General features: G+C 55.9%; 1 protein-coding gene across 2 annotated transcripts in view; it reads left to right on the top strand.

Moving 5' to 3' along the window:
• CORO1C (coronin 1C) overlaps positions 1-16604 on the top strand; it is a 95810-nt gene that overhangs the window by 18098 nt on the left and 61108 nt on the right. Inside the window, exon 1 of one of the 2 annotated variants that reach the window (XM_088457270.1) lies at positions 3224-3465. The exons of the other annotated variant lie outside the window; for it this stretch is intronic. The gene's annotated coding sequence lies outside the window, so the exon portion shown is untranslated. Of the gene's footprint in view, positions 1-3223; positions 3466-16604 lie in introns of those variants that run through there. 2 annotated transcript variants of the gene reach the window in all.

Raw genomic sequence — 16604 nt, 5'->3', positions numbered from 1 at the left:
TGACAACTGGGGTCCATGGCCTCATGGGGTCTGCGAAACACCTGACCCATACTATCAGCCCGAAACAACTGAAACCGTGTGACTCATCAGACCATGCCACATGTTGCCAGTCCTCCAGTTACGAACCCAGGTGAGGTGCTGTGTTCAGTATCGAACTGTTAACAGGGGCACTCTAGTGGGTCTTCTGCTCCCATATCCCATGGAAGCTAAAGAACTGACCTGCTGGATATGCAAATGGTACCTCCTGCATTGAATGTGGATGTGATTTGAGCTAGCGTCGCTTGTCTGTAACTACAGACAATTCTGGCAAGATGCCGCTGGTCAAGATCATAAAGCACCTGTGGTTGGCAATTGTGCTGTCCACAATGGGTGGTAATCCCTTCCATGAGGTATACCCGGTGGTACACACAATGTAGAATGTGGTGGGTGAAGGCGCTGCTGCCACCAGTCTGTATAGCGCTGCTGATCACGTGGGCCACTCCCGCGACAGGGCCCCTATGCAAAGCAATACAACTAGAACATCTCAAATAAAAAAATGTTCGCAGAAGCGATTATATATATATATATATATTTCTGGTTTTTTTTTACTGTAAGCCTCCATCCAGATAAACATGATTTCAGAAGTTGATTACTGTATTATATAATAGTAGCTCCCTATTAGTCTATTAAAAAATAGAAATAAAGGTTAACAACGGTTCCAGAAACAGGGGCGGATCTAGACTGTTCTATTGGGGGGGGGATTTAATAATTTATCCTAACTCCTCCTCTTTTCTGTCCTGGCAACTCCTCCTTCTTAAATCCGTCCCTTTACTTTTTTTTTTTTTTTTAGTGGTCACATGGATTATTTAAATTATATATATTTTGTATATGTTTATGTATTCCCTCTGCATACGTATACAATGTTAAATGCATCAATTCAAACTTAACAAAGTAACAGTGTACAGTAGGGAACAATGATGAGAGCAGAGCTGCTTGGGACTGGCACACTGCAGGGCACCCAGCCATTGGCATCTCCCCTCCAGCCCCATGCAGAAAGTTTCCCCTGCACAATGCCTGAGGGACAATGCTCCAGACACTGCTGAAAGTAAGCACAGGAAGGCCATACCTTGGTCACTTACTTGGGTGAGGCAGAGGGTACATTCTCACGGGTGCACAGAGAAAGGGTGTAGTGTGGCCAGGGAGAGAGCTGCTGCTGGCTGCTACTACATGCTCATCTCTGCTAACTGCATCCCCCGCACTCCCCTGGCTTGTACATGAGCTGTGTGCCCGACCTGACCTAGGCTGGGTACTGGCTGCACGGAAGATTCAGGAATAATTTTCCTGACACTGCAAATCTCAGGTACCTGAACCCCCACCTCCTGGGGGGGGGTGGGTTTGATTTTGCCTTTTAAATGCCATACAGTCCTAACAAACATAAAACGTGGGAAGTTGGGAGGTATGACATCACTATGGTGAGTAGGTGCTGTGCTCAACAAAAGTCTAGTGCGGTAAAGCTGGGCACACCTGTGGGTAATGTAAAACTCTTCTTTTTATGTATGTGGTGGTCTGCTGCATTTGCCCCGAATACATGGGGTAAAATGCTAGAAGGTATGTGCCAGGGATGCATGTTTCTTCATTATACAGTGTACCGTGCTGAGCATGGAGCATACAGAATTAGCACTACTAAAGTTAGGTAGACCTTTTTGGGCTTTTTTATATTTTTATTTGTGAAATGTATAAGACCCATATTGTATTTCTGTTTGACCCTCTATTATACTACAATTGTTCCTTCTGGACACTCTTTAGTCATACTTGCCTACTCTCCCAGAACAGCTCCCGAAAAGTGGGTGGCGCTCCCGGCCACCCGCACGAAAGGGCAAGTTTCCCGGATGACCCACGACCTGCGCAAAATCCCACCCTACCTCCCCCCGCAGCCGCCCACTTACCGAGTACCGGAGGGGGGCTGTTGATGATGCAATTCACACTGAATCGCGTCATCATAGCCCCACCCTCTACTTTATAATGACGGTAATCTCGCCATTGTATAGTGGGGGCGGAGCTGTGATGAGGCGATCGTGCCGCCATATCCCCACACTGCCCACCATTGCAGACCCCCTGTTGCGCCAACCTAGCTGCCCTCAGCCAGAAAGTTGGTAAGTATGTCTTTAGTAGAGTGTATCTAAGATTATGTGCTTAAACTTGGGGTACAGTTCTATGTGTCCCCATACACCTTTGCTGCATGGACTTTGTGACTTAAGCACACCAAGCAATTTTTTTTTTTAAATTTGTGTCCTAATCACACCACTAAAGTAACAAAACTACATTGCCAGCGTACACTGACCACTGGGACTTGCTGTACTCGTAATTTAAAGGCACTGGGGGGAAGGTTAGGGTTAGGCTCCCATAAGGGAGGGTTAGGGCGTTAGAAATAGGTTAGAGAATACTTACCTTCGACGAACGGGATTTCCTCCTCTGCCAGGATGCCGCTGTCGGGATTCCAACCGCCGGGCAGGTGTCCGGCGGTAAATCATACCGATTCCACTGTGTACAGCCATGGCCAAAAGTTTTGAGAATGACACAAGTATTGGTTTTCACAAAGTTTGCTGCGTCAGTGTTTTTAGCCTTTTTTGGCAGATGTTACTATGGTATACTGAAGTAAAATTACAAACATTTCATAAGTGTCATTGAGCACGATTCAATTAAACGCAAAGTGAATAACGCCGAGAACGAGCTACTGAAGCTATTTAATTCTGCGCTTAGTTAGGTCTGGGAATGCCCGTTCTCCTGCCCCTCGCGCCTTAAACAGGGTGTTTAGGCGCGAGAACGGGTCTAAAAACACTGAAGCAGCAAAAGTTTGTGAAAACCAATACTTGTGTCATTCTCAAAACTTTTGGCCATGGCTGTACAATAGGAGTGGACTCACTGTTCTGTTGCAGCTTGCAGGTCTGTAGTGGTGTGGCTTATACTGATATCGCCCCCTGTTGGTCATTTCATATGAAATATTACTGTAGACTTAAGTGACATTACAGCTGGAAATACACATTACACTTAATCTGACATGGTGTTGAACCATGGTGAGCACACACGAAGCTCAGGAGAACCCTCCTAAAAACTCTTCCAAATGACTGGGAGCTACTTTACGTTACCTCCCTAGTGGACTTCTAACCGCGCGGAAGCTTCCGTCTATGTAGGTCCGGCCAGGATAGCCCGCCTGATCCTTCCCTGCCTCCGATTGGCGGCCTGCAGTGTCTGTTAGGAGCGGCGGGAGGGATCAGTGAGTGAGCTGCGCTTCCGGTCGCGAGGAAAAGTCGGTGCGATTGAGCAGCAGCAGCAGTAGGAGGAGCGGCAGCAGCAGCACGGGGAGAGATCGCATCGTGAACCCCTGAGCCCGGACAGCCAGCGGCCACCCAGCCTCCTCTCCCAACCCAGCACCAGGATACAGAAGGCGCCTCGCAGGAGGGCTACAAGGAATCAAAATTGATTCAGGTGAGAGGGAGAGCTGAGAGCAGAGCTGGAGGAGCGGCATGTGCAGTGTGCAGCCTGGCTGCGCTGCTGTGTGCGGCAGAGGTGCGCTGGGGACAGCAGGCTCGGCATCTTCTGCTAGCTAGAGGCTGGGAGATAGCAGCGCTAACATCTGTCCGCCCTGTGTTACCTCTCCGGCGGTAATGTCCTCTCGGGACTGTCCTCCTCGCCTATAAGGCCGTGATTGCTGTGCTGCTTGCAGAGGGGATGGGCTGTATATGGGTGATATATATACTGTACAGTATTGTCTCTATATGTTTAGGCTGTGAGCAGTGTGTATTGCCTGCTTTCTGCTGCTACGTGTACAAGGGGCGAACATGCGTGCAGTGCTCAGTCACTCCTTTCCCATTTCAGAACATCAGGCTTATGGGTGGCTACCGTCCTAAACCATTAGCTCTGTATGCAATGTGCTTTCCTATGTATGCTTTGTATTATGGGAAGTGTACATCGTTATATGGTAATGGTCACGCACCATACGATGGTACATTACAAATAGACTGTATAATAAATTGCCTTGTTGTGTCTGTGTACCCTGTAGGGAAAATGCTAATTTTCATTCTTTCTGTTCTTTGCTTGCCCTTGTTTCCTACATGCATCCTAATGAAGGAGGAGCTTTGGTATGTAACATGGCTGTATGAATATTATTTTGGCATTATTATTCCCATAATCCCTTCATTTCCCATATTGTGTGCAAGGTGTTGGGAGGGGGTACAGTTTGCAGCATAATGGAGAGTGTGAATTTGAATGACTGCTAACCTGGTGCTGTGTCCATATTTGTTTTTGTGGCTGCTCAGATCTAATTATTCTTGGCTTTTTTTTTTTTTTTTTTTCATCAGTATATTAGGGGGGTATGTATCTTTAAATATAGGGTGAATGGATTTACAGTGCCAGTAATTTGGGGAGGCAAGTGTTTTAATTATTTTGAGACTACAGTGTGACTTTCATGATCATTCTGCTGATTTCCATTAGGACTTTGAACCGGATCTGTAGCTTAGAATATGTAGAGGTTGTATGCCTACTGATATCCATTTATTATGTTATGCAAGGCTTTACTAGTTGTACTAAAGACTACATGCAAAGCATGAGGTGTACCTTGTAATGACACAGGAATGGTTTATGGCTTGTTGGTGTGTAAACTGAAAGGGTGTGTAGAGACATGTATTAAGTCAGCCATACGATATTCTGTATTGTAAGGCTGGGTACACGCGTAAAGATTCTGTCCAACCATCCAACTAGTTGATTGGTTGGAATGAAAATCTGGTAACGTATGGGAGTAACTGATGATCAGCAATTTGCTCCTAAATGCCAAAAAAACAGATGAAAATGGTCGTCAGACAAATTTGTTAAATGTTTGATCTAAACAATTTGTTCAAACAGTTTTTGTCCATTTTCTGGCATTTGGGAGCAAATTGCTGATTGTCATTTGCGTTCATACCTTACCAGATTTTCATTCCAACCAATCAACTAGTTGGATGGTTGGACAGAAAATCGTTACGTGTCCCACACCCCTCAGAGCTGTCACTACAGAGTGTGGGATGGTATAAAAAAAAATAAATCTTGGCATATGAAACAGATTCATATTCCCATTAGTTAAGAGAATACAAATGGCACTCTGGAGATTGTCAATAGGCTGCTATTTTGAATAAAAATTGTCAAGGTCTCAGAACACAAGGGGAATTCAATTCAGAGCAAAGATGAATAGCTGCGGGAGGGCACTCCTGCAGCTATTCAATTCAATGCGCTGTGTGCCTTGTCGGGAAGCAGGTAAGTCAGAGAATGCCGGTTCTCGCGACTTAACCTGGGTGTTAAGGCGCGGTAACCGGCATTCTCCAACTAAAGTGCTGGGCGCGCGACTGTTAGCGCTGCGCTAAGCCGGCAAACAGCTGCGTGCCCAGCACTTTTGTCGGATTTCTCCTCGCATCCTCAGGGTGGTGCGAAAAGAAATCCTGTGCCCGCCAAACAGCGCGTTGACTTGAACTCCGCAGCTATTCTACATCGCACTGAATTGAATTCCCCCCCCCCCCAAAGATGTGACCCGCACTACTTATTATCTTGAGCCATGGTAATAAATTACTTAGCCCGGGAGCTACATTTGTGCAAAAAATTGAATTGCCCACTGTAAAGGCATTACTTTCATGCTCCTCTCACAGAAGCTTTAGTTTTCCTATAATCTGGAAGAAAATTAACAAAGCTTTTAAGCTCTCTTCTTTGGAAATTTATTTAAAAAAAAAAACAAAAAACAAAAAAAAAAAACGCATTCACTATAGATGTAAAACGAAACTGTCCATAAAAAGGATATATTTATGTGCTACCCACTTTTTCTAGGAAATGGTCAACGACACAGAGGGGTCAATTCAATTACCTGTGTATTGCCATTGTAACAGCGTGGAAATGCTGCCTCCCTTGTGGCCGTAAGTGCGGCATACAGCCATACTTGGCCACTGCAAAGGGATTTGCGGCTAAGTGAATAAACCCCAGAATGTCAAAATTCATTCTTTGACATAGTGCTTATCAATTCTTGTTATGGAACGATAATTGAGGTTTGCCAGTAGAGCAGGCAGACTCCAAAAGAAGGGACTGTACCTGGCAGCTTTACATACAGCGGTATCCATTTAGCCTGAACATTTTTTGGGCGCTAATGGATGCCCCAGGGCTGTCCCAATTAGTAGCCCCGAAGTGCAGCCCGACGACTGCACATAGGTTCACTGATCCTATAGGCGGTATTCAATTGTTTCTACCCCCTCTTCGATGCCCGACAGAGCAATTCAATTGTTGCTCCCGTCGGGCGCGAGCAGCTGCCAGTGCACCATTTCAGCTCGTAGCCCCAGCGGGGTGCGAGTCGAAAAGTGACCTGTTTGGGCGCCCAAACATCACTTTTTGCGGTCGCGCCCCGCACTTTGGTCAGGGGTAGCTACTTTACACGGCGAAACACTACCACTTTGGGCGCGATTAACGCGTAAAAATGGCAGCTATTGAATAGCGGCCCGCTGTCACTTGTGTGTTTGGCTGAAATATCCTATTATTTTGTCCAAAATAATAGGATAGGGAGAAAAAAAATATATATATTGGCGAAAAATCCCAGTTTTTTTTTTTTGTTTTTTTTTTGCGGCTAATTGGACACACCTCCTAAGTGGGTACAGGACCATTGGCACCAATAGGTTTCATAACCATACCCATTTACATGCTTTTACTAGTTAGTGAATAACTTGTGATGCCAGTATGTATGGTGGTTTTAAAATGAAAATTATGTATATGTTCTTATTGTTGAAAAAGCTGCTTAGCTAAGGTATGAAGATTGTGTGACTGTGCACAGAGCTGTGACGTGAAAATCGCTACTGGGTGTATCCAGCCCAGAGTCAGTGCATCTGTTCTTGTAATTCTTCTCTTCTAGTGTACACTGGGCATCTCTTGCAATGATGCAAATACCTACTGATATTACTGGTCTTCTGATAGTCATCTGGTTTCAATCGTGTTCTTTTGCTGCCGGAGCAAAACCAGGATCAGTGGGATTCTCCTGCCTGTATGAAAATTCTGGGCGGAATGCAATTGTTTCCCGTGCCCGACGGAGCTACTATTTAATTGTTGCTCCTGTTGGGCGCGGTCAGCTGCCAGCACTTCATTTCGGCTCGCAGCCCCAGAGGGGTGAGAGCTGAAATCGGCGAAAAGTGACCTGGTTCGCGCCCAAATGGCACTTTTCGCGATCGCGCCCTGCACTTTGGTCGGGGTTAGCCGATTCACGCGGCTAAACCCGACCACTTTGGGTACGATCAGCTTGAATAGCTGGAACAATTGAATAGCGGCCCGCAATCTCCCATCACTTTAGACGGGAGATCCGGGCCGCGAAAACAATTGAATTCCGCCCAAAGTAACATAAGCATGCATATATTCGTGAGATGCTGAATGAATATGTACATCCACATATTCCGGTTTTAAACTGGAAGGGGGGAGATTCAGTAGTTTTTATAGCCTCGGTAATTAAAGGGCACCCAATTAGCTATTCAGCTGTTTTGGGCTCCCATTTAAATATAGCGCTTGTCATGCCCAATTAGTCTTGTTAAACCCGTCTAAATCCTTTTTAGGGTGCCCATGCAGCAATTTTGGCGCCCAAGCCATGGACTTATCACATATTTCTGTTTGTCACCTCAGGAGGTGGCGAGCAGAAATGCTGGCGCCTATTGCTCCTGAACAGAGCAACATTTGAATTGCTCTGTTGGGCACCCATCACTGACAGCCGCCAGCGCACAAATTGAATTTCCCCCATTTAGAACAATATGGGCAGAATTCAATTGTTTGCGCCCAACGGAGCTATTTAATTGTTTCTCCTGTTGGGTGCGATTAGCTGCCTGCATTTTAACTCGCACCCCCCAGGGTGCAAAATGTGCGGAAAGTGACCCGTTTGGGCGCCTGAACGGCACTTTTTCGCAGTTGCAGCCAGCACTTTGGTCGGGTGTAGCGGTTTTACATGACTAAAACCCAACCTCTATGAACGCGATAATTGGCATCATTTGAATAGCGCCTTGTGATGCACCGTCACTTTAGACGGGAGATCGGGCGTGCTAAAACAATTGAATTCCGCCCTAAGAATGATTTGTTAATGTAGGCCATGAAAACTGAGAGAAAGTAGATAAGATTGATCACCTAATTTTTAGGAGTCTACCACCCGTGTAGCCAGCAATGATCCAGCCATCATGTGGAGCTAATCTGGCATTTGTGTTAATATCAGGAACTCTAATTATAAGATCCTTTCTATGACATGTAATATTCCCAGTATTTCATCAGCTTTTCCAGGGTAAATTTTTTTTATTTTCACTTATTTCTGAAATCTCAGTCTTCGAGTCAATATCGATGCCTTTGCCTCTTGGTCCATGGGGATCACACAACCTCCTCTCTGGCGTCCTAATGTCAGGTAAAAGTGGAAGCCGTTATGAGCCTGATAGATTGAATGATACTTTGCACCTTTCCTTTGTTATAAGATGATGGGCAGTGTGCAGAAGACATACCTTCATTATTGCTTGGATATTATTTCTGTACTGTACACGTTGCTTTGGAACAATTATACTGTCCAATGGAATTTCAACCATGGAAATTACTGGTCTTCTGATAGTCATCTGGTTTCAATCGTGTTCTTTTGCTGCCGGAGCAAATCCAGGATCGGTGGGATTCTCCTGCCTGTATGAAAGCAAGCAAATCCCACTTTTCTAGTAACATGAATCTGCTGTTTTGCAGTGGGAGGATCGACAACTAGCTGTATATTATGGTGTCATCCTTGTTTGGACTTGTTTATTCCACCAAGATCAAAGTGTTTTAATGGTTATGACATGACTTCTGTACCACCTAGGGCTAATAAGGTTGCATTTCAGGAAGACAATCATTTTAAACACTTGTGCTTTTACCTTTTTAGTCTTTTTTTTTTTTTCCTTCTCTTAAATGTGTTGCTGCAAAGAACTCACGTCGAGCTAAGTTATTTATATAGCAACTAAATATTGCATAGCTGTTCACATCTGTCCCTACCCCAGTGTAGCTTACATTCTATACTCCCTCCCACACATACACACAATAGGGCTAATTTAGTCAGAAGCCAGTTAACCTCCCTGTATTTCTTCGGGGGTTGTGTGAGAGGACACAGAAGCACCCAAACCAAAACATGTTGTGAACATACGAGCCATACACAGATAGGGCCCTGGTTGGAGTTCAACTCGTGACCTCAGCACTGTGAGGCAGTAGTGAACTGTCTTGAAGGGATGCGGTTAATATACCGACTACCGGAATCCCGATCAGTGTGGGGAGACCGGTGACTGAATCCCGACGTGGCTGGAGATGCAGACGCTGGAATACCGACAGCCGGCATCCCGAACGTAAGTATAGCGGGGCCAGGTAGATGTTAGCTGTGGTGGGGGGGGAGTTAGGTTTAGGCATCCCGGGAGGAGGCACTAAGGGGGGAGGGTTGGGTTTAGTAGGCACTTACCAGAAGGGTTAGAGTGTGGGTGGGGAGGGTTAGTATCAGGGTGCAGGAAAGGAGGGTTAGGTGGTAAATGGGGCAGGGGAGCAGTACTTACCGTTCCCCTGTCAGGATTGTATGCACTGTCAGTTTGACAGCGGCATCCCAAGTGTTGGGATATCGTACCCAACCCATCTTGAAAATGCAGTGGAGACCAAATAAAGTGTTTAAAATAACTCATTACATTACTCGAGATCTGGTCATAGTAAATGAAACGGGGTATTTTTAACATGCTAGCTTACTCTGCCTTTATTATAGCATTACAGCGTTTCTGCTTAGGGAAAGTATTTTTTGTAAAATAGAAACTCTTGGGTTTTAGTACATTGAAGGGTGGGCACTGCAGTGATGGACTTATTGGTTTGTAAGTAGCGAAAATAGCGTTCCTGTTGGGCTGTTTTAGCAGGATGCCACGTCCTGCCGATTTAAAAGGCATGTAGTAATAGGTATTTATATAGCGTCCTTCTCCTAATAGGGCTCAAAAACGGCGGTTCATTTTGATTGATTATTTTTTTTTTTTTTTTTTGCTGCAACAATTCAATAGTTTTTTTTTTTTGTTTTTTTTTGAACGCCCATTATTGTGCTTGTAGCATCAAAGACCAGGTTTAGCCGTGTAAAACAGCTAAACCAGTCTAAAGGCCTGGTTAGGACACCCAATCCAGACTTATAGCACAATTCTGCTCGCCATCTCAAGAGGTGGGGAGCAGAAATGCTAGTGCCTTATGGCTATCGCCCTCAAATGGAGCAACAATTGAATTTCTACATTGATTGCCCGTCACTGACAGCCGCCGTCGCAAACAATCAAGTTTCCCCCCAAAGTGTTTGCATAACAAAAAAAATAAAAGTATAAAGTATACTTACCTATTCATAGGGTTAAATTCTACGCAAATTGAATAGCGCCGTGGAGGAGCTCTCGGACTATTCAATTTGGCGCGCTGTTATGCCTGACTGAAGGATATCTGCTTGCACCCCTCCTGGGGTGCAGGCAGAAATACGACAAAACTCCTGGAGTTTTGTAGTATTTCTGCATGCACTTAAGTCGGAGAATGCAGGTTCTCGTGACTAATACACCATGTTTAAGGCGCGAGACGGGCATTCTCCGACATAACAGCGTGCTGAAATGAATAGCTTCGGGAGCTTCTTTCCCGTGCTATGCAATTTGCATTGAGCCCATAGATTACAGAAAAGAGAGAATTTGGAGTCTTCTCCCCCCCCCCTCTCTTCCTCCCTCCCCCCCCGCCCCTCTCTTCCTCCTCCCTCCCCCCGCCCCTCTCTTCCTCCTCCCTCCCCCCGCCCCTCTCTTCTCCTCCCTCCCCCCGCCCCTCTCCTCCTCCTCCCTCCCCCCGCCCCTCTCTCTCCTCCTCCTCCTCCCCCCCGCCCCTCTCTTCCTCCTCCCTCCCCCCGCCCCTCTCTTCCTCCTCCCTCCCCCCGCCCCTCTCTTCCTCCTCCCTCCCCCCGCCCCTCTCTTCCTCCTCCCTCCCCCCGCCCCTCTCTTCCTCCTCCCTCCCCCCGCCCCTCTCTTCCTCCTCCCTCCCCCCGCCCCTCTCTTCCTCCTCCTCCTCCCCCCGCCCCTCTCTTCCTCCTCCCTCCCCCCGCCCCTCTCTTCCTCCTCCCTCCCCCCGCCCCTCTCTTCCTCCTCCCTCCCCCCCCGCCCCTCTCTTCCTCCTCCCTCCCCCCGCCCCTCTCTCTTCCTCCTCCCTCCCCCCCGCCCCTCTCTTCCTCCTCCCTCCCCCGCCCCTCTCTTCCTCCTCCCTCCCCCGCCCCTCTCTTCCTCCTCCCTCCCCCCGCCCCTCTCTTCCTCCTCCCTCCCCCGCCCCCTCTCTTCCTCCTCCCTCCCCCCGCCCCTCTCTTCCTCCTCCCTCCCCCCGCCCCTCTCTTCCTCCTCCCTCCCCCCGCCCCTCTCTTCCTCTCCCTCCCCCGCCCCTCTCTTCTCCTCCTCCCCGCCCCTCTCTTCCTCCTCCCTCCCCCCGCCCCTCTCTTCCTCCTCCCTCCCCCCGCCCCTCTCTTCCTCCTCCCTCCCCCCGCCCCTCTCTTCCTCCTCCCTCCCCCCGCCCCTCTCTTCCTCCTCCCTCCCCCCGCCCCTCTCTCCTCCTCCCTCCCCCGCCCCTCTCTTCCTCCTGCCCTCCCCCCGCCCCTCTCTTCCTCCTGCCCTCCCCCCGCCCCTCTCTTCCTCCTGCCCTCCCCCCGCCCCTCTCTTCCGCCTGCCCTCCCCCCGCCCCTCTCTTCCGCCTGCCTCCCCCGCCCCTCTCTTCCGCCTGCCTCCCCCCGCCCCTCTCTTCCGCCTGCCTCCCCCCGCCCCTCTCTTCCGCCTGCCTCCCCCCGCCCCTCTCTTCCGCCTGCCTCCCCCGCCCCTCTCTTCCGCCTGCCTCCCCCCGCCCCTCTCTTCCGCCTGCCTCCCCCCGCCCCTCTCTTCCGCCTGCCTCCCCCCCGCCCCTCTCTTCCGCCTGCCTCCCCCCGCCCCTCTCTTCCGCCTGCCTCCCCCCGCCCCTCTCTTCCGCCTGCCTCCCCCCGCCCCTCTCTTCCGCCTGCCTCCCCCGCCCCTCTCTTCCGCCTGCCTCCCCCCGCCCCTCTCTTCCGCCTGCCTCCCCCCGCCCCTCTCTTCCGCCTGCCTCCCCCCGCCCCTCTCTTCCGCCTGCCTCCCCCCGCCCCTCTCTTCCGCCTGCCTCCCCCCGCCCCTCTCTTCCGCCTGCCTCCCCCCGCCCCTCTCTTCCGCCTGCCTCCCCCCGCCCCTCTCTTCCGCCTGCCTCCCCCCGCCCCTCTCTTCCGCCTGCCTCCCCCCGCCCCTCTCTTCCGCCTGCCTCCCCCCGCCCCTCTCTTCCGCCTGCCTCCCCCCGCCCCTCTCTTCCGCCTGCCTCCCCCCGCCCCTCTCTTCCGCCTGCCTCCCCCCGCCCCTCTCTTCCGCCTGCCTCCCCCCGCCCCTCTCTTCCGCCTGCCTCCCCCCGCCCCTCTCTTCCGCCTGCCTCCCCCCGCCCCTCTCTTCCGCCTGCCTCCCCCCGCCCCTCTCTTCCGCCTGCCTCCCCCGCCCCTCTCTTCCGCCTGCCTCCCCCCGCCCCTCTCTTCCGCCTGCCTCCCCCCGCCCCTCTCTTCCGCCTGCCTCCCCCCGCCCCTCTCTTCCGCCTGCCTCCCCCCGCCCCTCTCTTCCGCCTGCCTCCCCCCGCCCCTCTCTTCCGCCTGCCTCCCCCCGCCCCTCTCTTCCGCCTGCCTCCCCCCGCCCCTCTCTTCCGCCTGCCTCCCCCCGCCCCTCTCTTCCGCCTGCCTCCCCCCGCCCCTCTCTTCCGCCTGCCTCCCCCCGCCCCTCTCTTCCGCCTGCCTCCCCCCGCCCCTCTCTTCCGCCTGCCTCCCCCGCCCTCTCTTCGCCTGCCTCCCCCGCCCCTCTCTTCCGCCTGCCTCCCCCCGCCCCTCTCTTCCGCCTGCCTCCCCCCGCCCTCTCTTCCGCCTGCCTCCCCCCGCCCCTCTCTTCCGCCTGCCTCCCCCCGCCCCTCTCTTCCGCCTGCCTCCCCCCGCCCCTCTCTTCCGCCTGCCTCCCCCCGCCCCTCTCTTCCGCCTGCCTCCCCCCGCCCCTCTCTTCCGCCTGCCTCCCCCGCCCCTCTCTTCCGCCTGCCTCCCCCCGCCCCTCTCTTCCGCCTGCCTCCCCCCGCCCCTCTCTTCCGCCTGCCTCCCCCCGCCCCTCTCTTCCGCCTGCCTCCCCCCGCCCCTCTCTTCCGCCTGCCTCCCCCGCCCCTCTCTTCCGCCTGCCTCCCCCCGCCCCTCTCTTCCGCCTGCCTCCCCCCGCCCCTCTCTTCCGCCTGCCTCCCCCGCCCCTCTCTCGCCTGCCTCCCCCCGCCCCTCTCTTCCTCCTGCCTCCCCCCGCCCCTCTCTTCCGCCTGCCTCCCCCCGCCCCTCTCTTCCCGCCTGCCTCCCCCCGCCCCTCTCTTCCGCCTGCCTCCCCCCGCCCCTCTCTTCCTCTGCCTCCCCCCGCCCCTCTCTTCCTCCTGCCTCCCCCCGCCCCTCTCTTCCTCCTGCCTCCCCCGCCCCTCTCTTCCTCCTGCCTCCCCCGCCCCTCTCTTCTCCTGCCTCCCCCCGCCCCTCTCTTCCTCCTGCCTCCCCCCGCCCCTCTCTTCCTCCTGCCTCCCCCCGCCCCTCTCTTCCTCCTGCTCCCCCCGCCCCTCTCTTCCTCCTGCCTCCCCCCGCCCCTCTCTTCCTCCTGCCTCCCCCCGCCCCTCTCTTCCTCCTGCCTCCCCCCGCCCCTCTCTTCCTCCTGCCTCCCCCCGCCCCTCTCTTCCTCCTGCCTCCCCCCGCCCCTCTCTTCCTCCTGCCTCCCCCCCGCCCCTCTCTTCCTCCTGCCCCCCCGCCCCTCTCTTCCTCCTGCCTCCCCCCGCCCCTCTCTTCCTCCTGCCTCCCCCCGCCCCTCTCTTCCTCCTGCCTCCCCCCGCCCCTCTCTTCCTCCTGCCTCCCCCCGCCCCTCTCTTCCTCCTGCCTCCCCCGCCCCTCTCTTCCTCCTGCCTCCCCCCGCCCCTCTCTTCCTCCTGCCTCCCCCGCCCCTCTCTTCTCCTGCCTCCCCCGCCCCTCTCTTCCTCCTGCCTCCCCCCGCCCCTCTCTTCCTCCTGCCTCCCCCCGCCCCCTCTCTTCCTCCTGCCTCCCCCCGCCCCTCTCTTCCTCCTGCCTCCCCCCGCCCCTCTCTTCCTCCTGCCTCCCCCCGCCCCTCTCTTCCTCCTGCCTCCCCCCGCCCCTCTCTTCCTCCTGCCTCCCCCCGCCCCTCTCTTCCTCCTGCCTCCCCCCGCCCCTCTCTTCCTCCTGCCTCCCCCCGCCCCTCTCTTCCTCCTGCCTCCCCCCGCCCCTCTCTTCCTCCTGCCTCCCCCCGCCCCTCTCTTCCTCCTGCCTCCCCCCGCCCCCTCTCTTCCTCCTGCCTCCCCCCGCCCCTCTCTTCCTCCTGCCTCCCCCCGCCCCTCTCTTCCTCCTGCCTCCCCCCGCCCCTCTCTTCCTCCTGCCTCCCCCCGCCCCTCTCTTCCTCCTGCCTCCCCCCGCCCCTCTCTTCCTCCTGCCTCCCCCCGCCCCTCTCTTCCTCCTGCCTCCCCCCGCCCCTCTCTTCCTCCTGCCTCCCCCCGCCCCTCTCTTCCTCCTGCCTCCCCCCGCCCCTCTCTTCCTCCTGCCTCCCCCCGCCCCTCTCTTCCTCCTGCCTCCCCCCGCCCCTCTCTTCCTCCTGCCTCCCCCCGCCCCTCTCTTCCTCCTGCCTCCCCCCGCCCCTCTCTTCCTCCTGCCTCCCCCCGCCCCTCTCTTCCTCCTGCCTCCCCCCCGCCCCTCTCTTCCTCCTGCCTCCCCCCGCCCCTCTCTTCCTCCTGCCTCCCCCGCCCCTCTCTTCCTCCTGCCTCCCCCCGCCCCTCTCTTCCTCCTGCCTCCCCCCGCCCCTCTCTTCCTCCTGCCTCCCCCCGCCCCTCTCTTCCTCCTGCCTCCCCCCGCCCCTCTCTTCCTCCTGCCTCCCCCCGCCCCTCTCTTCCTCCTGCCTCCCCCCGCCCCTCTCTTCCTCCTGCCTCCCCCCGCCCCTCTCTTCCTCCTGCCTCCCCCCGCCCCTCTCTTCCTCCTGCCTCCCCCCGCCCCTCTCTTCCTCCTGCCTCCCCCCGCCCCTCTCTTCCTCCTGCCTCCCCCCGCCCCTCTCTTCCTCCTGCCTCCCCCCGCCCCTCTCTTCCTCCTGCCTCCCCCCGCCCCTCTCTTCCTCCTGCCTCCCCCCGCCCCTCTCTTCCTCCTGCCTCCCCCCGCCCCTCTCTTCCTCCTGCCTCCCCCCGCCCCTCTCTTCCTCCTGCCTCCCCCCGCCCCTCTCTTCCTCCTGCCTCCCCCCGCCCCTCTCTTCCTCCTGCCTCCCCCCCGCCCCTCTCTTCCTCCTGCCTCCCCCCGCCCCTCTCTTCCTCCTGCCTCCCCCCGCCCCTCTCTTCCTCCTGCCTCCCCCCGCCCCTCTCTTCCTCCTGCCTCCCCCCGCCCCTCTCTTCCTCCTGCCTCCCCCCCGCCCCTCTCTTCCTCCTGCCTCCCCCCGCCCCTCTCTTCCTCCTGCCTCCCCCCGCCCCTCTCTTCCTCCTGCCTCCCCCCGCCCCTCTCTTCCTCCTGCCTCCCCCCGCCCCTCTCTTCCTCCTGCCTCCCCCCGCCCCTCTCTTCCTCCTGCCTCCCCCCGCCCCTCTCTTCCTCCTGCCTCCCCCCGCCCCTCTCTTCCTCCTGCCTCCCCCCGCCCCTCTCTTCCTCCTGCCTCCCCCCGCCCCTCTCTTCCTCCTGCCTCCCCCCGCCCCTCTCTTCCTCCTGCCTCCCCCCGCCCCTCTCTTCCTCCTGCCTCCCCCCGCCCCTCTCTTCCTCCTGCCTCCCCCCGCCCCTCTCTTCCTCCTGCCTCCCCCCGCCCCTCTCTTCCTCCTGCCTCCCCCCGCCCCTCTCTTCCTCCTGCCTCCCCCCGCCCCTCTCTTCCTCCTGCCTCCCCCCGCCCCTCTCTTCCTCCTGCCTCCCCCCGCCCCTCTCTTCCTCCTGCCTCCCCCCGCCCCTCTCTTCCTCCTGCCTCCCCCGCCCCTCTCTTCCTCCTGCCTCCCCCCGCCCCTCTCTTCCTCCTGCCTCCCCCCGCCCCTCTCTTCCTCCTGCCTCCCCCCGCCCCTCTCTTCCTCCTGCCTCCCCCCGCCCCTCTCTTCCTCCTGCCTCCCCCCGCCCCTCTCTTCCTCCTGCCTCCCCCCGCCCCTCTCTTCCTCCTGCCTCCCCCCGCCCCTCTCTTCCTCCTGCCTCCCCCCGCCCCCTCTCTTCCTCCTGCCTCCCCCCGCCCCTCTCTTCCTCCTGCCTCCCCCCGCCCCTCTCTTCCTCCTGCCTCCCCCCGCCCCTCTCTTCCTCCTGCCTCCCCCCGCCCCTCTCTTCCTCCTGCCTCCCCCGCCCCTCTCTTCCTCCTGCCTCCCCCCGCCCCTCTCTTCCTCCTGCCTCCCCCGCCCCTCTCTTCCTCCTGCCTCCCCCCGCCCCTCTCTTCCTCCTGCCTCCCCCCGCCCCTCTCTTCCTCCTGCCTCCCCCCGCCCCTCTCTTCCTCCTGCCTCCCCCCGCCCCTCTCTTCCTCCTGCCTCCCCCCGCCCCTCTCTTCCTCCTGCCTCCCCCCGCCCCTCTCTTCCTCCTGCCTCCCCCC

The sequence above is a fragment of the Taudactylus pleione genome, unplaced genomic scaffold, assembly GCF_031769625.1.
Source record: "Taudactylus pleione unplaced genomic scaffold, aTauple2 ptg000749l, whole genome shotgun sequence".
In the NCBI taxonomy this organism is placed as follows: domain Eukaryota; kingdom Metazoa; phylum Chordata; class Amphibia; order Anura; family Myobatrachidae; genus Taudactylus; species Taudactylus pleione.
Note: the sequence above shows the minus strand (reverse complement) of the source record. Positions and strands in the feature narration are given on the sequence as shown.